General features: G+C 42.2%; 1 protein-coding gene across 1 annotated transcript in view; it reads right to left on the bottom strand.

The window, feature by feature from the left end:
* Positions 1–12780, bottom strand: part of shank3a (SH3 and multiple ankyrin repeat domains 3a) — a gene marked incomplete at both ends in the record, with an annotated part of 250396 nt that overhangs the window by 144494 nt on the left and 93122 nt on the right. The gene's annotated exons all lie outside the window — the stretch shown is intronic.

Genomic DNA, 12780 nt, shown 5'->3' on the forward strand with positions numbered 1-12780 from the left:
TAACCCAGACGAGCTTCACAGGAGAGCTTTCACTGCTATTGAATTCTCCCAAGGTTTCTCAACCGTTATATAAGGTCCACATGTGCTGAAGCCCAGACACACACACACGCACACGCACACACACACACACACACACACACACACACACACACACACACACACACACACACACACACGTACGTTTCATTTCACACTACTCCATAATTACTTTGCACATGGTAATCCAAATAACACTCTTGTCCTCCACACACACACACAAGCATGTACAGACAGGCGCGTGGCAGAACACAGCGGCCGGTTTGACACTCACCATGTGGGCCGTCATGTTATCCCTCGATACAGAAAGTCACACTTCTACCTCCTCAAGTTCACATGTCCCCCTGCGCCCCCCGACCCGTGGTCCAGCCCTCGCTCCTCTGCCCGCCTCCCTCTTCTTCACACACACACACACACACACACACACACACACACACACACACACACACACACACACACACACACACACCACCGACGAACACAGAAGCTGCCGCTGCTGCTGCTCTCACCATGTCCAAGTCCAACTGACAGAGAAATTCACTTTGCCACTTTGCTTTTTTCCCCCAGCTGCTCTGCGAGGCTGTTGTTGTTATGGTGACGGTATACAAAGGACAGCTCCGGCAGCCAATGTCCACATGAGAGGGAAGGGCATAGCGTGTGTGTGTGTGTGTGTGTGTGTGTGTGTGTGTGTGTGTGTGTGTGTGTGTGTGTGTGTGTGTGTGTGTGTGTGTAAAATACCTTGCTAGAGTATAGTGCCACTGAAGTGGCTGGGGGATGGTTTGTGAGTTGGATTTGATGTGTGCTATACTGCTTGTTGAACATAAACATAATGCTGATGAAAATGCTTTGTAATAAATGGTAAATCTGCTTTGGGTAAAGTTCTTAATGAATTCTATCTCTTTTTTTATTTCTCTCTCTCTCTCTCTTTCTGTGAGACACTCACACAATAAAGACACTTCACATTTTATAAATGATGACACACAGACATCTGATTAAACATTGTGAAAGCATTTCACTCTTTTCCTGCCACTGACGTTATCTAACGGAACATAATACGAGTACCGCAGGGATGACGTATTTTTGTAGGCTTTATCCAGAAATCGCCGCCATTTGGTTCTTCAGTGGAAAAGTCTATGGGGTTTTAGAATGGGGATTTCACGTAAATGCATAAAATGGTTGATGCCTTCCTGTTAACCCCTAAGCCCATTTTTCAGCTCACCTGCCGAAAATGACATGCCTGAACTGAATTGAGTATATCTCCACAACTACAGGGTATTTTCTGAAAATTATTTTTTTCAAAAGCTAGCCAACACCTGTGAGATTGCTGTAGAAGTGTCGGAATTAATTACAAATGTACTGTATCAGAGTAAAATCAGTTAGAACATGGCAAAAAATTAAAAATTCAAGCTCCGCCCAAAAAAAACAACACTATTTTGGATGAAAAGCACCTGAAAATCATGGGTTGGTAGCCAAATTATCTATGGAGCAGTAGAATAATATCTTATGAGTGCTTGTATCAAAGCAAATCCTTAGAAAGTGAACCAGAGCAATTTGACAGATGATTTACTACATGTAGGCCCAGGCGGACCTGATCTGGGCACATTTTGGGTATCATGGGTGCCATTTGACTTTTCTATGGTAGAACACTGAAATACACTTTTTTTCTCCTACTTACATATCACTATAGGTACTCAGTTAATATGCGTTATGGTTTGGATAACCCTCAAGCGTTATATCTGTATTTTTACTCTGTGAAATGCATCAGAAAAGCCTCTTCAAATTGCAGGCAAAGCCTGGGACGTTACGCAGAGGGATATCTCGGGACCCCATTGGCCGATTTCGATGATTGACACCTCTATGGAAGCGTCAGAGCCAATAGAATCGACGGGAACTGAAAGAATTTACGTCAGACAGTTTTCCAGGAAATGCTGTCGACTGAACCCAAAGCTTGTCTATTCTGTGAAGATGAAGTGTTTTCTAAAAATCACCTAAAAAAAAAAGAACGCATTTATGTTCCAAGTCATAAAAGCTATTCACATTTGTGAAGATTATCATGCTGAACCCAAATTCACGTTCACATCAACTTTTGTTAACCATATATATTTTATGCATTTAAGCGAAACCCCCATGTTATTAAATCCCATAGACTTTTCCTCTCACGAACCCGGAAGTATAGTTTCCGGACTCATTCCTCTCTATTTCTGAGACAACACTTCCCCGCCAATTACGTGATTCCACGGCCATCCGTGTTTTCACTGTCCGGTGATAGATGGCGCTGTTACGCACCTTGTGAAATAGGACAGCACTTCCAGAGTTACAAAGAAGTGATGGTGATGGTTCACCAAAACCAGGAAGCAGAGGAAAAGCAACAATCTCCCATCAGAAAAAGCTCCAGGCTTGCTGCTCAAAGCTGAGAACCAGTCACTCGCCCGGCAAGACGAGAGAGCAAGCCCCGCCTCCCCTGAGAGAGCAAGCCCCGCCTCCCCTGAGAGAGCAAGCCCCGCCTCCCCTGAGGTGATGAATCTGCCTCACGTTTCAGTGAAAGCTGTGACCAGAGACACACGTTTGGCCCGTTTTTGGAAAGGGAAACCAAATCACAGTTGTGTGTAACTACAGTCACCAGTCACTATACGCCCTGAGAGATAGACATTTGATTTGGTTAAGGACCTGTGACCGTGACTATCAATTATACAAAAAAATCTTTTTTTCTCCGCTTTTTGGGGACAGGCGGACATTTTCGATGAACACTACCTACATTCAAGTGTTGATAACTAAAGAACGGCTGAAGCTAGAATATGTCTTTCTCTCTCTAAGAAGGTAGAGGCTCTCTTCTTTCTTTTGGGATATATCAGTGTTTACATATTCATAGAACAAGATATTCTGTGGGTCTTGAAAGATTAGTGAAAATGATCAAAGACGCTGGCAGTGGCTGGCAACTTTTTCCTTAACGCGGGCGGGCATTGAGTTAAAAAAAAAGACGACTTTGTAATATTTCCTTTTTTGTGTCAGATTTGAAAGTTCCTGCTGTGCCTGTGTGCAGCCGGGAGGAATTTACCACTGGGCCCACTAGATGCTGGAAAATGATGAAAGCTAGATCTACTGGGGTTACTGAGATAACTGCAAGGCAATTGGTTTATTTGGGGTTTATACATTACAGCATTTTTTAAATGAATATCATTAAAAGTCGACTTATTATTTTAAGTGATGGACAAAAAATAAGCAATCATGTTCAATCAAAACAATTATACCAATCTGAGTTTCAGTTGTCTCAGTTGTGGCACAAACAAGAGTCTGCTTTGCCACCAGACATTGTTACATTATACAGAGCAAAATACCAGATCATCTTGGATATTCTGCTACGGAGACTTCCCTGAGCATCAAGAGGAAGCAGACCACACTTCCAGACTAGGGACAAAGAGTATACCAGGCAAGAGACGAAACTCTGGTGCTCTGAAAACAGCGCTGCCACCATTATGGCCTGAAAACGCCTCCTTACAACAGCACAGAACCATGACAGAGACGCATCATGACCGGAATGAACACAGGCCATTTCGGGTAGAAGTACCTTTGTACGGCACTTTGTAGGCGGGACGTTTTACTGGCGTCATTAACGTAGTCTCCTTCAGGCGGAGGCGGAGCTCTGCTGTTGCGGGTTGATGTTGCAATGGAACAACCTATTAGCTTTCAGTTCTTATCAAACTAAGCTCTTTGTTAGGGATACTGGACTGACTGTGAATGAACTTGGGGTGGCGATGAGCAACAGAAACCAGTGGAAGCAGCGTCTCAGATCTCGAGGGCACTCGAAGGATGACGACGACGATGACATTTTAATAAAAAGGTAAAAAGGCTTTTAAGTCTTCTTTTTTTCAAGCTGAAACATTTTTCCAAAACTACCCATTTTCATATCCTTTGGCAATATGAAAAAGTCATTCATACTTTAATGTCTGCTATCTCTTTTATCTCTCCGCCTTTTAGACTGCTGCAATTCTCTTTCTTCCTGCCTTATTCAAAACTCCACTCTCATGTCTCCAGCCTGAACAAATTCTTGCAGAAAGGCTTTCAAATGGTAGAAAAATATGAGACTGCACCAACTCAATTTTACCATCTGTGCAATGTTTACCTATTAGTTTTAACGGCAATATATAAACACTACTTTTCAGCTTGTGTTGCCTGACCACCACTTTGGCAGAAAAACCCACTGAGCGTATCACATCAAAAGTAGCCAATTTACATTTAGTTAAGTAGTGACAATATTTCTTCTGACTGATTTGGTTGCTATCGGTTTGTTTCCATCGGCTGCATTTACCTTAGTAGCTGTAGTACTCGCTCTACTCAACCAAGATTTGTCAAACCAAATTGATGCTGCTGTGGAGGTGGAGTGGACGCTGCCTCAATCCAAAGCAGCAAATCTGTACAGAAGATTCGGGCAGAAGAGATCATTTCAGAACTGAATGCAAGATTTTGTGACACTATTCCTCTCCTGTGTTCAGGTCTCCAGTGCGCCTTCCTCCGTCTCCAGTGTGCCATCTCAAGCCTCATGCCAAATATTCACATGTCCCTCATGTCTGCCACCCTAAGTGATTTGACTATCACTATGCCTATGACTGTGGGATTCTTTCCAGTGCTTCCTGGGTACGAAAATTGTGAATTTTTGATAAAAAAAAGAAACTGAGTGTGCAGCCTGAAGCGGTAGAAATTGTTGGCACCGTGCAGCTAGCAGGAGGTGAAAATACTGACCTCACACAAACCAGCTGTATTCAGCAGTGGGAAAGGAGTCTGGGACCTGTGGTGGTTACATATCATTTAATATCATAAAAAACTACTATTAGTGGTACCAATTGAGTGTTGTTTATTTGTCAATATGTAATACTTTATGTATTATTTACTAGGTACGATTCCTAGGCTCGCCCGGGCTCGCTATCGCCCGCCCTGCAGCTCGCCAAGCTGGCCCTGAAGATTGCTCAACTTCGCATAACTGATGACATCACTCACTAATGACATCACAATTGCTCGAGTGAACAGACATGGGCCCCGTTCCAATACCCATACTTGTACTTCTTTCTTGTAGTATGTACTGCCGCTGCCCTCACAAAGTATGGATTGTAGTGTGCAGCATGCATGCAAAATGCATACTATTGGGACACACTACATCTGTCGTCACGTGAGCTTCCTGAACTCCGACCTCTTGCTCACTTCCGCCGACGTCCGCAGCGCCACAGTTGAGTTTTTTTTTTTTGTTTTTTTTTCAATAAACAAAGTCTGGCAGTAACAAACAGTACATTATACAAAAAATTCAGACTAAACATTTACAAAATTGGAACAGACAATCAAATAAACAAAATAAAATAAATAAAGCAAAAACATTAAGTCAGAGATCTAAACAGGAATCAAGATATGCATGTTTTGGTACACACCATGCTTGTTTGGTTTTAACATATTTCAAGGCTTTCTTAAAGTTAATTATCTCATTCATGAACACGAAGCTCAGTCAGTGCGACGTAACTCCAGTAGGTGGCGGTAATGCACAAAAAGTTGTTTGCCAACCGCCATAAAATATTAGAAGAAGAAGAAGAAGACATAACTTCCTGCTGTGCAAAGGATTGTGGGGAAGTTTGGCTGAAGCAGCATGCATCGATGCATACTCCGAAATAGGAGCCGATGTAGTACAACATCCTGGTACTCTTGGCATACTGCATCTGACATACTATGTATTGGGACATACTAAATCTTTTTTTGTCTACTAAATAGTATGGAAGTATGGGTATTGGAACGGGGCCCTGGTGACATCATCAGTGACATCACAATTGCTCGAGATCGCGGACCAAAATCGAAGACCGAGCCCTCTTACCATCACTGATGACATAATCGAGTGCTCGAGTGACATCACTGATGATGTCATAGACATGATGACATCACAATTGCTTGAGTGACATCCCTGATGATGTCATAGACATTGTGACAGACGTAGATATGGCATAGTCCTCTCCTCAATGGGCTAGAGATGGCACTCCTTGCCACACACACACACACACACACACACGCACACACACGCGTATGCAGACAAACCCAGAGACACACAAGCAGGCTTTTAGTACTACAGACACGACCACGCATGGGGAGGTATGGGCTTGCTATCACCAACAAGTCACTATAGCTAGGCACTGTGTTTCATCTGGACTCAGTCTAGATAAAAGAAAAAAATCAAGGAATCTAACGTCTTCAAAGAAGATACAGATCATTGATCACAGAGACACAAAAAGCCCTTCAGTCTCTCACAGTTTAATCCTATCTTATAGTGGCTATAAAGCACCTCAGATGAAGCGGTGGACAACTCCCAATTCTCTTCAGCAGGGAAGATGTGCTCTCTCAGTCATTTAGATGCCACCAGTGAAGGAGTGGGAACCTCCCATCCCATCTCTCTTCAATAGCCATTCAGTACTGATTACCAACACAGGAGGGACCTCTCAGGCAGCTAATACCATGCTGTCACTTCAAAGTAGCAGGCGCATCATGTAGCACGTCTTCACATTGTTACTCTTACAATGCCCTGGCTCAAATGCACCCTGGCTCTCACTCATTACCACTGTCACACTTCATTCCAGATGTCAGTGTGCTGGTCTGCTGTGGTCACTCTGACAGCACTGACAGCCTTATAACGGCCGGAACACACATCTTGCGTGTGCGTGGCGTGCTTGCTGCGGCTGGCACGCCCGTGGCATCCACACAGGCAGCGTGGCTGGTGCGTGCAGCTGCTGCGCTGCTGCCTGTCTGCCAACTATCTTCCTATAGAGTTTACCATTTATTAAATTTGCTACATGTATAAACAATACAATGATGATTTTAACTGAAGATCGCTTGGGCTCACTTCAGAATCGAGGCAGTATGATTTGTGTGTGTGTGTGTGTGTGTGTGTGGTGGGGAGGGGAGGAACGAAGCCACGTTGTAGACTATCTGGTTTTTCAGAGGGCAGGAGAACTGCAGCTGTGAGCTCAGCTCATCCTCTCGTCTCAAATCAAAACGAGCCTTGATTGGCAACCAGAGTCAAAAAAAATATGCCGCAAATTCGCCCAGAGAAATAAACACGGAAGTGTTGTCAGAATTTTATTGTTGATATAAAAGAGAATATGCTCTCAATTGTATAACATTGTAATTTAGGATGTTACCTGAACGCAACACATGTGGTTACAGCCAATGACATGCACGGAAAACGTATGTATGTGTGTGTGTGTCTGACCCAGTGTCAGTGTCAATAAACAGCTCCATGGGAGAAGAACCACAGAGAAAGAGAAACTGTTCCCCGTGTGTATTTATTTCCTCCGTCTTGCTGCTCTGGGAGTGCACGCGAGAACTGCTGCATTAACCCACTCTGCTAACAGTTATTATGTCTGCTTTGAAAATAGTGCTTGTATGATATGATTATGAACAGAAATAGGTCATTTTTAATGTGTATTTCTGTAGAGACGCTAGAGACACGCGCGCGGAAAGCTGAAAAAATAGGCTTTGCTTCTATTCTCTAGATGACGCGCGTCTCACGCTCGCAAGACACGCGCCTGAGACGCGCGTCTGATGCCGGTGGTGTGGCTGCTGTAACCTGTTAACATGGGAACCGAAATGAAAACGCCACGCAGACGCCACGCAGACGCACAGCACACGCAAGATGTGTGTTCCGGCCGTAAGGCGGCGTGCACACACAACGCTTTGTGTGTGCACGCCGCTGGGGGAAGAGGTAGGAGGAAGAGTGAAAAGATGAGTAGCACGCTTTTCCTCCAAATGTTCAACTTTTTTCCGCTTAAAACGCTTAAAGCGCTCCACCAAAAAAACTAGACGCCACCAGCGCTTACAGTAAACTCCAGTGGTGCGTTCCTTGAAAGAGGAGTGCGCTTAGCGCGTCCTTACATAGAGAATGAACTGCAGAAAGGCGCTGGCAGCTCAAATAAGCGCGTTGTGTGTGAACGCGCCAAAGGCAAGACACAGACACTTTGATCCCATCCTGTGTTGCCTAACTCCATGACTGATAGTTCACCTGTTGGTGTCTGCAGCTTCTTATATACTCTCGTTATGAGATTCAGCGCAGGGGATAGGGGCACCCTGCTGTGATGGAGAAAAAACAGCCGAGGGGAATAGACAGACGGAGAGAAGAGAGAGGGGAAGAGAGAGAGAGATGGTGGGAGAGGAAGAGAGAGAAGAGAGAGAGGAAGAGAGAGAGAGGGATGGAGAGAGAGGAAGAGAGAGATGGAGGGAGAGGAAGAGAGAGGGGAAGAGAGAGAGATGGAGGGAGAGGAAGAGAGAGGGGAAGGGAGAACTGAAGGGTAGTGTCTCATCTAAGTGCAGTACCAGCCAGAAACAGCAGCAATGATCTACTCCTGCCATCTATGGCAATTTACCAACTTGTTTACCATAGAACATAGCCTCCTGATTCAGTTTGATGCTCAGCACAAGGTGTCCATGCCTGCTCTCCATATAGAAATTGCTCTTCACCTGCACTATTTGATTTGACTCTCTTCAGTCTTCAGGTTATGTGTGCATTGCACTTAGTCCATAGAGCATACTGAGCACTTACCATCAAAATGATTGTATTAATGATTGTATTAAGTTACATATTGGGGTTTTAATAATAGAGCCACATTATCATACATACCATCTTGCCAGCTTTATTTGTTTTCAAAGCAAAAGGTTGGACACAATAGCCTTTATGTCAGTTAATGTACCACTGTAGCCGGGCAGGTAATAGTGGGCTAGATTCTTCAGCTGGCTCTTCCCATACTGGCAGCAAGACTCTTTAGTTGGCAAGCAAAGGGGCTGAGTTCTAGTCCAAAAATAATTACCTATTGCTTTAAATATATTTTACATAGGCTACATTTATATAATTTCCTTTTCACTTTGATACTTTGCAAGAACTAAAACAAAATACAAAAAAACGAATAAATTGATTTTGAAATATCTTTTTCTTTTTTTTATATATATATAGTTTATTAGGAGGAAAAAGAGGTGTACAGAGTTATGCAGGAAAGTACAAATCAAGGGGGTTGTCCCTCCATATTTTCTAATTTACCCCCATTCCTCTCCTCCCCAACCCACCCCCATTGCCGAAGCACAAACACAAAAAACAAAAAAAATAAACAAAATAAGCAAAAATTAAAATAAAATACAGTGACAAAGCACATATAAACGACAACAAAATTACTCATTGGAAAATAAAATATAAGAAACATCTATTTTGTTATTTTACAATAGTCATACTTAAAATCGAATGATCAGGGGAAAACAAAAGAAAAAAGAATGTCCCATACACATTTACTGCTGGTCGTTGGGAAGTACTGCTAAGCGGTCAAAATAAGATAGAAGCAGCTGCCAAGTAGAATAGAATTTCTGGACTGAACCACGAATAGTAAATTTGACTTTTTCCAATTTAAGAAACAACATCAGGTCTTCTATCAAGGAAGATAATGAAGGGGGTGTAGAGGACTTCCAAAGAAATAGTATCCTTCTACGAGCAAGAAGAGAACTGAAAGCAATGATGTTTAACTGCATTGATGTAAAATTTTCGTCGTTAGGCACTCCAAAAATTGCTATCCCAGCACCTGGTAAAACCTCCATCCCAATAATTTCAGAAATTATATTAAAAAAAGAGGACCAAAATGGTATCAATTTAGGACATGACCAAAACATGTGTGTTAAGTCAGCAGGAGATTGTGTACAACGGTCACATTTGTCTTCAACTTCAGAGTAAAATTTTGAAAGTTTGGATTTACAAAGATGAATTCGATGTAAAACTTTAAACTGAATTAGACCTAAACGGGCGCAAGAGGAGGAAGAGTTGATACAGGCAATAGCTCTATCCCACCAAACATTGTCCAGCTCTAGACCCAACTCTTTCTCCCAAGCCCACTTAATATTGCTAAGAGTGTATTCTTTGAGTGATATAATTTGGTTATAAATTTGTGAGATAAGTCCTCTAGATATAGGAGGTATATCAAGGATTAGATCCATACCAGATTTGGAAGGTAGTAAAGGAAATTGTGGGTTTTGTGATTTTAGGAAGTGGCGTATTTGAAAATAACGAAAATGATTGGAGTTGGGCAAATTAAATTTGGCAGCCAGGCATTCAAAAGTGGCAAAGGAACCGTCCACGTATAGATCGCCAAAGTGTTTTAACCCCAACCTGTTCCACTGCCCGAAAACAGCATCTAATTTAGCTGGGAGGAAAAGATGATTGTTGCAAATGGACCCCAACAAGGAAAAGTTTCTGAATTTATAATGTTGACGAAATTGTGTCCAAATTTTAAGTGTGGCTGTAACAATTGGGCTAAAAGTGTATCGGGCAGGAGTCAGTGGTAAAGGTGCACAGACAAGAGCCCGAAGAGAAGAAGAGCAAGAGTCTGCCTCCATACGACACCAGTCTGTATCAGGCTGATGTAACCAGAGGATGATCTTCTGGATATTTGCTGCCCAATAATAAGTCATGAGATTTGGAAGGGCCAAGCCTCCTTTTGATCTACTTCTCTGAAGGCAAGACTTATTTATACGTGGTACGCGGCTCCTCCAAATAAAAGTTGAAATCAAGCTGTCCACAGAGTGAAAAAAAGATTTGGGCAAAAAAAGAGGTAAACACATAAAAAGATACAGAAAGCGAGGTAGAACATTCATTTTTACACATTGGACTCTACCTGCTAAAGATAAGGGGATTGCCTGCCATCTCTGGAGATCTAGTTTAACTTTTTCCACCAGGGTTGTGAAATTCTCTTTATGAAGATTTTTAGTTGAGTGAGTTATTTTTATACCTAGGTACTTAAAACCCGATTTAGATAAGTGAAAAGGAAGTTCTCCTTGATTGATCGATAATGCCAGGGAGTTAACTGGAAAACATTCGCTCTTTGTCAAGTTCAGTTTGTAACCTGAGAAGGAGCCAAATTTATTTAAAATGTCTAGAATTTCCAATTTAGAAGCAACAGGGTCAGTGATATATAGCAAGAGATCGTCTGCATATAAGGACAAACGATGTTCAACACCCCATCGACGGATGCCCTTAATCAGAGGGGATGTTTTTAAAGCGATGGAAAGGGGTTCGATGGCTACGGCAAATAAAAGTGGCGATAAAGGACAGCCTTGACGGGTTCCTCGTGTGAGGGGAAAGTATGGAGAATAGAGGTTATTGGTACAGACACAAGCCTGTGGAGATGAATACAGAAGACGAACCATTGAAATGAAGTTTTCACCAAAACAAAAATTTTTCAAAACGGCAAATAAATATTCCCATTCTACCCTATCGAAAGCTTTTTCCGCGTCTAATGAGATGACTACCTCTGCTACATCCGAGGAAGATGCAGATTGAATAACATTTAGGAGCCGGCGTATGTTAGAAAAAGAATGACGACCTTTCATAAAACCTGTCTGGTCCTCTGAGATAATATCCTCCAAAACTGTTTCCATTCGACGTGCTAGAACTTTTGCTAATATTTTAACATCCACATTCAAAAGAGATATAGGACGGTATGAGGCACATTTTGTGGGTTCCTTGCCAGGTTTTAACAAAACAGAAATTGATGCTTGGGTCAACGTTTGAGGTAAAGAACCCACAGAAATGGCGTCATCAAACATCTCCAATAAAAGAGGGGCTAGTTTATTTGAAAACTTTTTGAAAAAGTCACTAGGATACCCGTCAGGGCCTGGGGATTTGCCGTTTTGCATAGTTTTAATAGAGCTTATCACTTCATTCAATGTAAAAGATTTGTCTAGTTCTAATTTGGATTCGTCACTAATAGCGGGCATTTCTAAATTATTAATAAAACTATTCATAGGTGAAATATCACTAGGGGCCTCAGATGTATACAAACTAGAGTAATAAGATGAAAATATATTATTAATAATAGCAGGGTCTGAAGTTAAATTTTCAGAGGAGTCCACAATTTGAGAGATCATGCGTGACGCAGACTGGCATTTTATTTGGTGAGCAAGGAGCCGGCTTGCCTTGTCTCCATATTCATAAAAAGTACCGCGAGAGCGGAGTAACAGTTGTTCTGCTTTAGCAGTGGAAAGTAAATTAAACTCTGTCTGGAGGCCCAATCTTTTTTTGTATAACTCTGGAGTAGGAGCCTCTGAGTATTGTCGATCCAGATCTAGAATTGAATCAGTTAGTTCTTGTAATTTAATCCTACACTGTTTAGCAACGTGAGCAGAGTAAGAAATGATTCTGCCCCTGAGAACCGCTTTTAGTGTTTCCCAAATCACTGAAGGAGAAACATCGTCAGTTTTATTGATTTCTAAGAAGTGGTCAATGGATGTAGATATATACTCACAAAATGATTTATCTGCTAGTAAAGCTGTATTTAACCTCCATAACGGACGTTGGGATGTCGTCGATGGAAAGGACAGTTCTAATGAGAGGGGGGCGTGATCCGAGATCACGATGGCATTATATTCTACAGATTTAACAGAAGATAAAAGTGCCTTATCAATGAAAAAGTAATCTATTCTGGTGTAGGAATGATGAACATGAGAGAAAAATGAAAATTCTTTAGACCTTGGATAAAGGAATCTCCATGGATCCACACAACCAGTTTGGTTCATATATGCTGACAAGGTTTTGGACATTATAGAGGGTGATACCTTTTTGGGGTTTGAATGATCCAGTATGGGGTCAGTCACACAGTTCCAGTCCCCCCCTAGGATTAAGTGATGAGTGTTAAGATTGGGAAAAAGAGAACAAAGTTTAGTTATAAATGCAGCATTATCCCAGTTGGGGGC

Source organism: Poromitra crassiceps (assembly GCF_964638095.1).
Source record: "Poromitra crassiceps genome assembly, chromosome: 18".
In the NCBI taxonomy this organism is placed as follows: Eukaryota; Metazoa; Chordata; class Actinopteri; order Beryciformes; family Melamphaidae; genus Poromitra; species Poromitra crassiceps.